The sequence below is a fragment of the Mauremys mutica genome, chromosome 3 (genome assembly GCF_020497125.1).
Source record: "Mauremys mutica isolate MM-2020 ecotype Southern chromosome 3, ASM2049712v1, whole genome shotgun sequence".
In the NCBI taxonomy this organism is placed as follows: domain Eukaryota; kingdom Metazoa; phylum Chordata; order Testudines; family Geoemydidae; genus Mauremys; species Mauremys mutica.
Genome location: NC_059074.1, coordinates 74,148,912 through 74,163,307, shown reverse-complemented (window position 1 = coordinate 74,163,307; position 14,396 = coordinate 74,148,912). Strand labels below are relative to the sequence as shown.

The following is a 14,396-nucleotide window of genomic DNA, read 5'->3' as shown; positions in this document are numbered from 1 at the left end:
CTGCATTTAAAACTTCTCAGAGTCACTTCTGCCCCTTTTATTTTTAGGAGCACTCCTTCACATCTTTATTTGGAATACACTTCTGTCCCATTTCCTTCTTTAGAGACATGCTCCTGTTTCCATTATTACAGAAATTTTTCCTTTTTAAAAACTTGTTTGTGGTGGGGGGCTTTTAAGCCCCATCACATGATAATATATTAACAACATTTCATTTTAGCAGATATCTACTCTGGTCTATATTATGGGAGAATAAATAGGCCAGAAACTAAAATGACAACTCAACACTTTCAAAGTAAAATACAAAATTAATTATAGGAAAAACTAAAAGGAATTTAAATAATATTAGTTAACAACAAAACTAAACCAACCAAAGGAAAGGAGCTAAAAGATGATGATTGCCAAAGGTGTAGAAACTAATAATGCCTAATTCTTGCTTACAGTAGTAGAATGTAATTAAAACTAACAGAAATGCACAACTGTGAGAAGAGAGTCTGGCCCCTAATGTTGAAGAGCCAAAGCCCTATAATTTGTAGTGCCTATTTAACACCTTTCCCACTTCTGCCACTGCTTAGAGTTACTCTGCTCCAGATTTAAAGACCTATTGGAAATGCAAAAGGTTATGAGAGGAGCATGCCACACAGGCTTTGACAAGTTGCCTCCTGACTCATGGATCCCCAGTTGTTCAGTAAGGAGGCTTGACCTTATAAGGTGGCAGCTACTCTGATGCTGACCCACCAAAACAGTTCAGCATAATCACAGTCTTACTGAAGTCCATGTGTCCGCTTAAAATTAAGTGCATGCTAAATTGCCTTGTTCAATTGGTGCAAGAGCATTCAGCACCTTGCAGGTGCACACCCTGACTGCAGAGGGGTTTCAGGGGGCATAGTGGGCAGGGTGTACAGCTGTATTCCTTACCTCATTTCCACATACATTCATGGTTCCCTTCTTCCTGCATAAGTGAGCAGAGAGCATCCTGCCCATTATTATTTAAAGTTCAGCAACTCTTACACTTTCCCATTTCTAATAGTAAACCTGGGAGAATGTGGTGTATGTAGCTCTGAAAATATGACATACTTTTTGTTTTCTGTGTACAGCACCTTTAAATTTCTAAGGACTTTCCTGGTGAGCAGAATCCAGCAGCCATTTTATTCTCAAAACTCAGCACACACTGTAAGAGACAACACTGCATGCTCTTGAACCCACAGAAGATGAAAGTCTATTGTAGTCCCTGGCTATAGAGTAGGGGTGGGCAAACTTTTTAGCCCAAGGGTCACATCTTCGTATGAAAACTGTAGGTGGGCCAGGAATGCTCATGAAATTGGGGTTGGGGTGTGGGCTCTGGGGTGGAGCCAGAAATGAGGAGTTCAGGGTGCGGGAGGGGGCTCTGGGCTGGAACAGGGGATTGGGGGAGGGGGAAAGGCTCCGGCTGGAGGTGCGCGCTTTGGGGTGAGGCTCGGGATGAGGGATTTCGGGTGTAGGAGGGTGCTCCAGGCTGGGACCAAGGGGTTCAGAGGGCAGGAGGGGGAATCAGGGCTGGGGCAGGGGGTTGGGGCACAGGGTGGTGAGGGCTCTCTGGGGTGCAGGCTCTGGGGCAGGGCTGGAAATGAGACATTCAGAGTGCAGGAGTGGGCTCTGGGCTTGAGCAGGGGGTTGGGGTGTGGGAGTGGGGTCAGGGGTGCAGGCTCCAGGTGGCTCTTACATGAAGCAGCTCCTGGAAGCAGCGACATGTCCCCACTCCGGCTCCTGTGTGTTGCCCTGTCCACAGGCACCCCCCTGCAGCGCCCATTAGCGGCAGTTCCCGGCCAATGGGAGCTATGGGGGTGGCGCTTGGTGCGGGGGCAGCACGCGCAGTCCCCTGGCTGCCCCTAAGCGTAGGAGCCAGAGGGGGGACATGCCGCTGCTTCCAGGAGCCTCAGCATACGCGTGCGGAGCTGCCTCTGACCCCACTCCCTGGCTGGAGCGTGGGAGCAGGGAAAGCCCCAGACGCCACTCCCCAGCAGGAGCTTGAGGGCCAGTTTAAGCCATCTGGAGGGCCGGATGTTCCCCTGGGCCATAGTTTGCCCACCCCTGCTAGAGAGCCTTTTTGTTGTTGTTTTTTTTAAATTCACTCTGGAAAGCAGGGCTGCCCGGGAGGGGGGAGGGGCAAGTGAGGCAATTTGCCCCAGGCCCCCATGAGAGTTTTTCAGGGCCCTTCACTTGCTCCAGGGGCCCCCAAAAACTCTTGCGGGGCCCCCAGAGCTTCTTCCACTCTGGGTCTTCGGCTGCAATTTGGCAGCGGGGGCGGTTCTTCTGCCCCGGGACCCGCCGCCGAAGTACCCTGCCGCTGAAGACCCCAGGCCCCCTGAATCCTCTGGGCGGCCCAGCTGGAAAGGCTCAAGCTTTTAGTTCTGGACATCCCCTGTTCAATCCCCAGTGTTTGCTATAACAGTCATTGCAGTCTCATGAAAGCTTCACTTTTGTTCTCATTCTAAAATAAAGGTCATTCAGATTTAAAGTATGTTTAAAGTATCTCTTTGTGAAACATATCACAGGCACATACAGTTCATTCTGAGAGAAAAAAAGCCTTTCAACAGGGGAACTAAAATGTTGTTTTTTTTAAAAACAGAACTAATATAGCAGAATTGGCTGGAAGAAATGTGATCAAAACCACACTGCTAGCTAGAAACTTAATGGATTGTGGAAACAATTGTTGGAAGAAAAAAAAAGGCACATCAAGAGAATGAATCCTGAATATAAACCTTCAAAAAGGTACACACTGTATACCATTATAGTATTTGCTAGATGCAGGTTTTATTTCCATATATCTGGGTAAACCAGGTACAATGCTGGTTCAGTTGGTAAAGCAACAGCCCTTTTACCTTCATTTCACCTAAAGTGAACACTGATGAAAAATGTTTTAGACATAATAAGGACATCAGCCTGTTCACAAACATTGCAAAATCCATTATATGTGATTAAGAAATATTTTTGTCCCCTGAACCAACAGTTTTTCAAAAATGCATATACTTACAAATCCTTTAGCAGATTTTATAAAACCTGGGGCTATATTGTCTCAGAGGTTACTTTGTGAATAGCCCTATGTCTCACACGATCCTACTTCATGTGAATCTCAGGGGATCCATGGGGCTTGGGAGACAGACATGTTACTTTTGTGGGAAGGAAACCCTGCCTCGTGGTGAAAGAATTTGGAGGGAAAACTCCTGGAGTTTTCCAACCCAAAGCCTCCTTCCTATGAGTGTTTTCAAGGGAGTGGGTGATCATGCCCACTGAATTTGGGAGAGGAAAATATAGGCGAATAAAAAAATAATTACAAGTGATAGATCATTAAATCAGTTCTGGAGTAATCAGAGATTCCATGGAAATCATCATAGAATCATAGAAGGGACCTCGAGAGGTCTTCTAGTCCAGTCCCCTGAATTCAAGGCAGGACTACGTATTATATAGAGCATCCCTGACAGGTATTTGTCTAACCTGCTCTTAAAAATCTCCAGTGACTGAGATTCCATAACCTCCCTAGGAAATTTATTCCAGTGCTTAACCACCCTGACAGTTAGGAAGTTTATCCTAATATCCAACCTAAACTGCCCTTGCTGCAATTTAGGCCTATTGCTTCTTGTCCTATCCTCAGAGGTTAAAAAGAACAATTTTTCTCCCTCCTCCTTGTAACAACCTTTTATGTACTTCAAAACTCGTATGTCCCCCTCAGTCTTTTTTCCATTAGACTAAACAAACCCAATTTTTTAAATCGTCCCTCATAGGTCACGTTTTCTAGACCTTTCATAGAATATTAGGGTTGGAAGAGACCTCAGGAGGTCATCTAGTCCAATCCCCTGCTCAAAGCAGGACCAACACCAACTAAATCATCCCAGCCAAGGCTTTGTCAAGCCAGGCCTTAAAAATCTCTAAAGATGGAAATTCCACCACCTCCCTAGGTAACCCATTCCAGTGCTTCACCACCCTCCTAATGAAATAGTGTTTCCTAATATCCAACCTAGACCTCCCCCACTGCAACTTGAGACCATTGCTTCTTGTTCTGTCATCTGCCACCACTGAAAACAACCGAGCTCCATCCTCTTTGGAACCCCCCTTTAGGTAGTTGAAGGCTGCTATCAAATCCCCCCTCACTCTTCTCTTCTGCAGACTAAATAACCCCAGTTCCCTCAGCCTCTCCTCATAAATCATGTGTCCCAGCCCCCTAATAATTTCCATTGCCCTCCGCTGGACTCTCTCCAATTTGTTCACATCCCTTCTGTAGTGGGGGACCACATCTGGATGGAATACTCCAGGTGTGGCTTCACCAGTGTCGAATAGAGGGGAAAAAAATCACTTCCCTCGATCTGCTGGCAATGCTCCTACTAATACTGCCCAATATACCATTGGCCTTCTTGGCAACGAGGGCACACTGCTGACTCATATCCCCTATGTCCTTTTCTGCAGAACTGCTGCTTAGCCAGTTGGTCCCCTACCTGTAGCGGTGCATGGGATTCTTTCTTCCTAAGTGCAGGACTCTGCACTTGTCCTTGTTGACTCTCTGATTTCTTTTGGCCCAATCCTCCAATTGGTCTAGGTCAATCTGGAGCCTATCCTTACCCTCCAGCATATCTACCTCTTTCCCCAGCTTTGTGTCATCTGTGAATTTGCTGATGGTGCAATTCATCCCATCATCCAGATCATTAATAAAGATGTTGGACAAAACTGATCCCTGGGGCACTCTGCTTGATACCGGCTGCCAACTAGACAGCGAATCGTTGATCACTACCCTTTGAGCCCGACAATCTAGCCACTCTCTATCCACCTTATAGTACATTCTTCCAATCCATACTTTAACTTGCTGGCAAGAATACTGTGGGAGACTGTATCAAAAGCTTTGCTAAAGTCAAGATATCACATCCACCACTTTCCCCATATCCACAGAGCCAGTTATTTCATCATAGAAGACAATCAGATTGGTCAGGCATGACTTGCCCTTGGTGAATCCATGTTGACTGTTCCTGACCACCTTCCTTTCCTCCAAGTGCTTCAAAATGGATTCCTTCAGTACCTGCTCCATTATTTTGCTGGGGATTGAAGTGAGGCTGACCGGTCTGTAGTTCCCCAGGTTCTCTTTCTTCCCTTTTTTAAATATAGGTACTATATTTGCCTTTTTCCAATTGCCCAGGACCTCTCCCAATCGCCACGAATTTTCAAAGATAAAGGCCAATGGCTCTGCAATCACATCAGCCAACTCCCTCAGCACCCTTGGATGCATTAGATCTGGACCCATGGACTTGCGCACACCCAGCTTTTCTAAATAGTCCTTAATCAGTTCTTTCACCACTGAGGGCTGCTCACCTCCTCCCCATACTGTGTTGCCCAGTGCAGCAGTCTGGGAGCTCACCTTGTCTGTGAAGACTGAGGCAAAAAAAAAAATAGCATTGAGTACTTTAGCTTTTTCCACATCATGTCATTATGTTGCCTCCCTCATTCAGTAAGGGACCCACAGTTTCCCTGACCACCTTCTTGTTGCTAGGTGTAGAAACCTTTGTTACCCTTCACATCCCTTGCTAGTTGCAACTCCAATTGTGCCTTGGCCTTCCTGATTGCACCCCTGCATGCACAAGCAATATTTTTATGCTCCTCCTTAGTCATCTGTCCAAATTTCCACTTCTTGTAAGCATCCTTTTTGAGTTTAAGCTTACCAATGATTTCACTGTTAAGCCAAGCTGGTCACCTGCCATATTTGCTATTCTTTCTGCACTTTGGGATGGTTTGTTTCTGCGCCCTCAATAAGGCTTCTTTAAAATACAGCCAGCTCTCATAGACTCCTTGCCCCCTCATATTAGCTTCCCAAGGGATCCTGCCCCTCAGTTCCCTAAGGGAGTCAAAGTCTGCTTTTCTGAAGTCTAGGGTCTGTATTTTGCTACTCTCCTTTCTTCCTTTTGTCAGGATCCTGAACTCAACCATCTCATGGTCACTGCTGCCTAGGTTGCCACCCACTTCTACTCTCCCCCCGCCCAGCCCCAATTCTTCCCTGTTTGTAAACAGCAGGTTAATCATTTTTGTTGCTCTTCTCTGGACTTTCTCCAGTTTGTCCACATCCTTCCTGAAATGTGCCCAGAACTGGACACAATACTTTAGTTTAGGCCTAATCAGTGCAGAGTAGAACGGAAGAATTACTTCAGTATAGGGCTGTCTTGCGTTTTGCCTACAACACTCCTGCTAATACATCCCAGAATGATGTTTGCTTTTTTTGCAACAGTGTTTGACTGTTGACTCATAGTTTGTTGTGTGATCCACTATGACCCCCTGATCTCTTTCTGCAGTACTCCTTCCTAGGCAGTCACTTCCCATTTTCTGTGTGTGCAGCTGATTGTTCTTTCTTAAGTGGAGTACTTTGCATTTGTCCTTATTGAATTTCATCTTATTTACTTCAGACCATTTCTCCAGTTTGGCCTGATCATTTTGTGTTTTAATCCTATCCTCCAAAGCACTTGCAACCCTTCTCAGCTTGGTACCATCCACAAGCTTTATAAGTGGATGCCATTATCTATGCCATTATCTATGCCATTATCTAAATCCTTGACGAAGATATTGAACAGAACCGGACCCAAAACTGATTCGTGTGGGACCCCACTTGATATGCCCTTCCAGCTTGACTGTGAACCACTGATAACTACTATCTGGGAATGGTTTTCCAACCAGTTATACACCCACCTTGTAGTAGCTCCACCTAGGTTGTATTTCCCTAATTTGTTTATGAGAAGGTCATGCAAGACAATACCAAAACCCTTACTAAAGTCAAAATATACTACATCTACTACTTCCCCCCATCCACAAAGCTTGTTACCCTGTCAAAGAAAGGTATTGAGTTTGTTTTACATGATTTTTTCTTTGACAAATCCATGCTGTTACTTATTACCTCATTATCGTCTAGATATCTGCAAATTGATTGCTTAATTATTTCTTCCATTTCTTTCCAGGTACTGAAGTTAAGCTGATTGGTCTGTAATTTCCCAGGGTTTTCCTTATTCCCTTTTTTATAGATGGACACTCTATTTGCCCTTTTCCAGTCCTCTGGAATCTCACCCATCTTCCATGACTTATCATTGAGTTAACAGTGCTCAGATACCACAGTGACCTGACATGTGTGGCATGAAAACCATATAGAACTGAAAAGATTGGAAATGTCAAGGATTGGAAATTTCCTGTATTAAGAGAAATAAAATAAAGGAACAATGGTCACACAGCTACTAATAGGAAGGCATAATTATAGTGGATGACATTTAATCTTGGTCAGTTGCTGCCAAAAGAGCTGTCAACTATTCTAGCCTAAGTATTTAATTTAAATTCATTTCTCACTTCCTTCAAGTTCTCATTTCTAGTCCAGCTATAATCAACATTCTCTGTACTAGGGTAGCAATACGTTATTGCCATTCTTGGCCTTTAAGTCAGTCATCTTCCACTCAGGAAAGTGAATTTAAAAGCACTGCTACGGTGCCATGGGTTTCATATTAAGCAGATTCCTTTTCATTGTGTTGTAGCTGCTCATCTCAAACTGACGTTGAACACCAATCATCTCTTTGTCAATGTCACAAGTTACATAGTATCGATATCTGATTTTCAAGCAGTAGCTTCAGCAACACATTCTAAATGAAACGTGGAGAAGATAAAAGCAGTAAGAAAAGAATCCTATTTCTAACTGAACTGGGAATTATCTGGGGCCAAATCCTGTTCACTTTACTCATGCAAGTCTCCACTGAACCAATATTTTTACTCATAAGAATTTTAACAGAATTTGTCCCCTGATATAACCGTAGATTTCAGTGACAGTGTAATGTGCTTACACCAATCTGAATACAATTCCCTCATGTTCTTCACTGCCACCAATCATCATCTTAACTCTCTCTGTACATCTCAGTTACCTGAATGAGTCATAATCTGGTTCTCAGTGTTTTATTTTCTTCCTGCATTCAAATTCAAGTCACGAGCCAAATTCAGACCTAACGTGCAATCACCCTGACTTTTGGAGTTGTTACCACTTCCATTACTTCTGAACTTGGCCAGTCATTCTTTCTATGACTGAGGTGCACTCAAGTGAAGTTGGCGGGCTCTTCCACAGATTGACTGAAGTCCTGATTAGCCAAAGTTTACTCAAGTTCCCTGAAACCTTCTAATTGTCCAGTTACTGATTTCAACTTTGTGACTACAAAGCCTGCTGTACTGGTTCCAATGATTATCCAACCCTCCAATTATCTCAAGTTCTGGGGCATCCTCAAGACCTTTTGGCAATCAGGACTGCACTTTATCTGGCATTTGGCATGGATTAATGTGTTTGATTAATAAGAAATCAAGTGTAGTGTACATAAAGTTTTAAATACATAACTCCATTATTTCTGTAACAACTTTCTTCAACAAACTAAAAGTACTTGCCCTCCCTCAGGACTACATGCATTCTAAGCTGAAGGTTTTTAACTTCACCTGTTTTTGGAGGTATCCAAGCCCAAACAAACAAAGATTTTGAAAACATTAGAAGTACTGTTTTCCCCTATATCAATGGTTCTCCACCAGTGCTACAGGTAGCCCTGTGGGGTACGCGGACGTCTTCTGGGGAGTGCATCAACTCATCTAGATATTTGCCTAGTTTTACAACAGTCTACATAAAAAGCACTATTGCAGTACAAAGTAAAATTTCATACAGACAATGACATGTTTATACTGCTCTATATACTGAAATGTAAGTACAATATTTATATTCCAATTGTGTTATTTTATGATTATATGGTAAAAAATGAGAAAGTAAGCCATTTTTCAGTAATAGTGTACTGTGACGCATCTGTATTTTTATGCCTGATTTTGTAAGTAAGAGAGGTGAAACTTGGGGGTACGCAATGCGCATCAGACTCCTGAAGAAAAGTATCATATGGGGCAGTGGCTCTCAACCTAAAAACTGCCCAACTGGTATTTTACCAAACATTGCTATTAAAGGGAAAAAAAAATCAAACAAACTAGCTTTTTGCTGATAGTACGCAGGATAAATCTCAGCCCAAAATTATATTTTTATTAGCATTATAAATATCTGAGAACAAAGGTTTATACTGAAAAGTATCTCCTCAGACATAACTATAATATTTACTACTGCCACACTAAAATGAGGGTTTTTGATGTCACGGTAACAATGCAGTACTTAATATATTGCATCTGCAAAGGGCTTTTCAAACATTTTCAAATTGTTTAGCAGCTGAAAAACAGACTATAGACTAAAGAAGTTTCTCTGGAACTTTTTCAATGCTAAATAAGACTCTCTTTCATTATTTATAAACTTGGTAAAACAAAAAGGTCTATGAAACAACAACATACTGCATTTTAAATTATGTTGTGACCATATTATTTACCCTGCATGTCATCACTAGATTCCTTTAGAGTCTGATCCAAATAATAAAAACCCTTACAAAAATGTATCTGAAAAACAACTTTTGAACAATCCCTGCAGGCCCTGATCCTGTACGCTTCCCCATGTGGGCTGACCCCAAGTCTCTGCAAATGCAAGTGATTCACCCACATAGTACAGCTAGCAGGATAGAGTCTTAGAGTCCAATCCTGATCCCTTTTATTTCAAGGGGAGTTTTGCTATTCACATTCATGGGAACATGAATTTACTTTCTAAATTAATATGTGTGGGAATAACTTGCAAATTATTAACACCCCCAATACTAAAGCAAGCCATATTGTAATCTTTTGGCAATTTACATCTTTAAACCAAATATATCTGAGTTCAACAATACTGATATTTTTCATCAGGGTGTGTAAGAACATTCTTTAAACATAGCCATCCAGACCCATATTCGAAGTCTGGCTTCAGTCTGAATGGTGATTTTTCAAAATCGGCAACATGGGATTTCAGGCTTATTGTTTCTCAATTATTTCATACAAAATCTGTTCCATGTATACAGGGGTTGCAATTTGGTTGGTTGTTTTAATTGCCAGCCCTACAAATTCAGCTAGGAACTTGAAAGCCAAACTGTGTTTTTTCTGGCTCATCCATCAAGACTAAAAGATGCCATAGGCTAAACTCTGCCTTCAGTTATACCTGTGCAATCCCATAGTCATTAGATTCTTTAAATTGCTGCACCTGAACAACCCCATGGTTTTCAGTAGAGCTGCCTAGGTTTAACCAGTAGGGTTGTTTTCAACGTAACCGAGGGCCAAATTTGGTCCTGCAACTGGAAGTAAGGCACCAATCCCACAAATATCTCCCCATTTATTTAAGCACATGAGTAGTTTCATTGAAGTCCATGGTATTGGAGATTTTAATCATTCCTTTAACATGCATCAGCTAGGAAAGAATTCAGATCCCCCTTTTTTAATTGGTGGGCTAAAGCTTATTTTTGTCCCCAAGTTAAGTAGATACCAGTCTAAATACAAACAAGAACAGCTGTGGCATTTAAGATGGCATTTTACAGGCAGAAACACCAGGCTTTTTGTTTTGTTTCTGAAACAAAAGTTGTCTAAAACCTGTGTCACAATTGAGACCAGAGCAACTTTTTGTATACAAGTTATAAACCTCCAAGGCTAGTAAAAGGGGATAGGGAGATTAAAATAGAAATATTGACTCATCTATCAATAGTCATTAGTGCAAAGAGAAGCCACTGAACAACGCATGAAAAGTCCTGTTCGATTTATTTCAGAGCACATTTAATACTCCCAGTGACGTGCAATCCCGATGTTTGAACTAAAGTGACGGATACATACAACAGTGCAGATCCCCGTTTAAGTACTGCGGTATAAAGGCAATCCCTTCCACCTCGCCTCCAGGATGGCTTATTTTTCGATCACACACACATATACATATACACATACATACACACACACACCCCGCCCTAAAACGAGACTCTGGCTGTTGCAACCTTACAATGCAGCCAACACCATCGCCGGGCACAGAAACCCAAAGCATCAGTCAGTGTTTAAGCGTCTCCTTGGCAACCAAGCCTCCCCACACTCCTCCCTGGCTGGGTGGGTGCAGGACCCCACTGACACGTTGGGGAAACTAAGTGGAGAGTGATTGATTCGCGCGGGGACAGCGCACCCCACGCAGGCTGGACTCCCTTCCCTTGCAGGTTGCGCTCCTCCAGCCCTGCGGCCCCGCGCCAGCCCCACTGCCCAGCCCCGGGGGCAGCGACCCCTGATTAGGTAACAGCAGCAGGCGCCTCCTGGCGCACAAAGGGCTCGCTCACCTCCCCGGGCGACACAAAGCGGCTGCGGCTCTGCACCAGCCTCGGCCGGGTGCGGTCTCTCACGCGCCGGGCGGCCGGGCGTCTGGGTGCCTCTCCGCGGTCTCGGTGCCTTTGGGAGCCAGGCGAAGCGAAGGAACCGCGGCGGCCGGGCTGCCCACGGCGGGACTGAGGGGCCGGCAGCGGCTGGGCAGGAGGAGCTTCTCCTCTGCCTCCTCCCCGCGGGCGGCGGCAGCGGCGGCCCGGGCGCCTTCCCTCCAGTGCGCAGCGGCGGCAGCAGCAGCACGGGCCGGGCAGCGCGGCGCGCACCTGCAGGAGGAGGAGCTCGGCAAGGGCATCGGGAGGGCTGGCGGGCTCGCTCGCTTGCAGGCGGGCACCAGGCGAGCTCCTGTGCCGCAACCTGCGGCCCCTGCCCTCTCCCACGCGCATCCTTCCCCCCCGCCCCCGGCCCCCTCAGCTGCCTTGGCCTGGCTAGAGCTGCGTGCGGCCGAGAGGAAGGATAGGCCAGTGGCTCACAGGCTTCCTGGGCCACTCCCGTCGGGTGTGTGTCTGCCCCCACACGTTAGGGTGCAATTGCACTGTGGGTAGGCAGCCCTCTGCTGGCTTTAAACTAACGAGCCCAGGTGACGATAGTAGTGAAGATGTGGCAACGCAGGCTTCGCAGTAGGCTAGCAATGCATGCCAGCAGCCCTGGCGGGGTTTGGGCTTGTATGAGGGCAGCTAGCCTGCATCGACACCCCATGCCACCGTGTCTCCACTACCGTTGTTACCTGGGCTAGCTAGATTATAGCAAGTGTGGGTATGCTTATCCTCATTACAATGATACCTTAATTTGCAGCACCTCTCTGGGCCCAAGTTCCTCATCTGTGTGGAAGCAAGGAAAGAAAGAGAGGGTTTAAGTGCAGCCATTTAAGTGTCAGAGACAGAGCAACTGTTTTGTCAAGTCTTAGCCTAATATCGCGAGACCCATAGAAGCAGGGATCACAGTCAGAAATGAGTGGAAAACAGCAGAATAGTCAGTGTGACCTAGTCTTGAGATAACGATGTTTGAGAAGAGAAAGTGAGAAAATACTGGAATAGATAGCAAATAGCCTAAATAAAATGCAAATGTTTTTAATTAATGCACGCAGGGCCACCCAGAGGATTCAGGGGGCCTGGGGCAAAGCAATTTCAGGGGCCCCTTCCATAAAAAAAAGTTTCATTACTATAGAATACTATGTTCTTGTGGGGGGCCCTGTGGGGCCCGAGGCAAATTGCCCCACTTGCCGTCCCCGGGTGGTCCTGAATGCATGTCACAAAGAGGTATAAAAGCTTGTGTGATTTTGTTTGTACTTTGGAGAAACCGAGGCAGAGATGCTCTCTGTCAGCTGTGTTCTTCCCTGCGTATCCTGAATAAAGCTGTCTCTGATTTTGTTGCTTCCAACCCGAGAGTGGAGTTCGTTTCTTCCACATCTGTAAAAGAGGGACAATACCCCCCTACCAGACAGGGCTGGCTCTAGGCACCAGCGTCCCAAGCATGTGCTTGGGGCGGCACTTCTCAAGGGCGGCATTCCGGCCCTTTGGGGTGGCACGTTTGCTTCGGCGGCAGCACGGCGGCTTTTATTTATTTATTTATTTATTTTTGCTTGGGACGGCAAAAAACCAAGAGCCGGCCCTGCTACCATACAGAGGTGTTTTGATGGTAAATGCATTAAAGATTGTGAGTTGCTCAAATGCTATGGAATTAGGGCTGTAGAAGTACCTAAAATTGATTATTACCAAACCTGTTATGTGGCATGATAAATTTGCCCAGCACTTTAGTATAGCTAAGACACAATCCCTGCCCCAAGTGCTTACAATCTAAACAACACAGACAGGGACTGACAAAACACACAATTTGAGGACAGGAAGGTTGAGGGGATTATTAATGATGGAGGGGGGTATGCTTGGAAAGATGGTTCACCCATGTGAGCTGTGACCTAAAGTGATCTTAAAGGAGAGAGCAAATGTATCATGTATCTAACAGCCATGTTCAGACTGTCCACTGGGATACTCTCCTTTAGAGGCCTGGCCTGACTGACTACTAAAAAAAGAATCCACTTGTTGATTGTCAGGATGTGCTCACTAAAAGCCAGTCATAGTTAAGAATTTATTTGAAGAGTGAAATTGTCCTATGGTTATTGGAAACTGGAAGCTAGACAGCTGGCAACACACTGTGTTTACAGAGAGAAGGAATAGCTTTATTTATTTCCCACTTCCTCTCAAGAACAATAATGAATTTCTAGTTATGTCATTTACAAAGAGTATGCTTCTGCTAAAGAGATGAACAAATTATCCTTACAAATATACCTGTCAGACCTTTGGGAGTGTGTGTGTGTGTGTGCGCGCGCGCACATAAAATAAGGCATATATGCCACAAATAGAGACATTTTTTTTTAATGTTTTAAAAAATCTGACTGGACTTGGAGACTAGATTTTATGTAATTTCTTTCTAGCTGCAACAGAAGGCAGCATTACCGGCTGCCAAAACATGGCCCTCCTTCAGCCTTAGGGTAGTGCTTGGGTGAACTCGAAACTGAGGCTGTTTTCACATGGGCACAGGCATTTATTTTACTTGTTTTGACAAAATAAAGGAGCAGTAAATTATAAATCTCGGCTCTGCACTTGCATAGCTATGAGGCCCATGGGACATTAAGAGGCGCCAGCTAACATTAGTACAAAAGGGGGGGCAGGTTCTAGCCAATTGTTGTAGGGACTTTTAAAGAAGCATTTTTCCTGGTAGCCTTTTGATACAGTGGGTAGATTTTGCTGCTAATACAGTTTTAATATCTGGGCCTCAGTACTTATGTAAGAAATAAAATATTATTTTATATACACAAGGCAAGGGATCACCAGATCTGGGTTCTGCCTCAGACTTACTGTGGCCAGTCATGTCAGCCAGAATTTTCAGATGAATGTATCTGGTTCAAAATCAATTGAAGTTAATAGGAATCTTTCTGTTACTTTGGATCTGGTCTTAAATAAATAATGTTTGTGGGCCAGATCTTCAGCGGGTGTAAATTTACCTCAGTTTCCTCCGGAGATGGAGGATCTGACCCTGTGTTTGCATGTTGCTTGCTGTATGAGACCATTTTACTGACTTCACTTTGCCTAAGAAGTCTTCTAATAAACACCATTTCCTGTCACCTCTCTCAGCTACATCCTCTTAGT

General features: G+C 44.6%; 1 protein-coding gene across 4 annotated transcripts in view; it reads right to left on the bottom strand.

The window, feature by feature from the left end:
• The window catches only part of KLHL32 (kelch like family member 32), a 186,987-nt gene extending 175,560 nt beyond the window's left edge, over positions 1–11,427 (bottom strand). For all 4 annotated transcript variants that reach the window (XM_045010668.1, XM_045010670.1, XR_006578212.1 and 1 more), the window contains exon 1: positions 11,211–11,427. The gene's annotated coding sequence lies outside the window, so the exon portion shown is untranslated. The remainder of the gene's footprint in view (positions 1–11,210) is intronic.
• Positions 11,428–14,396: the final 2,969 nt, after the last annotated feature.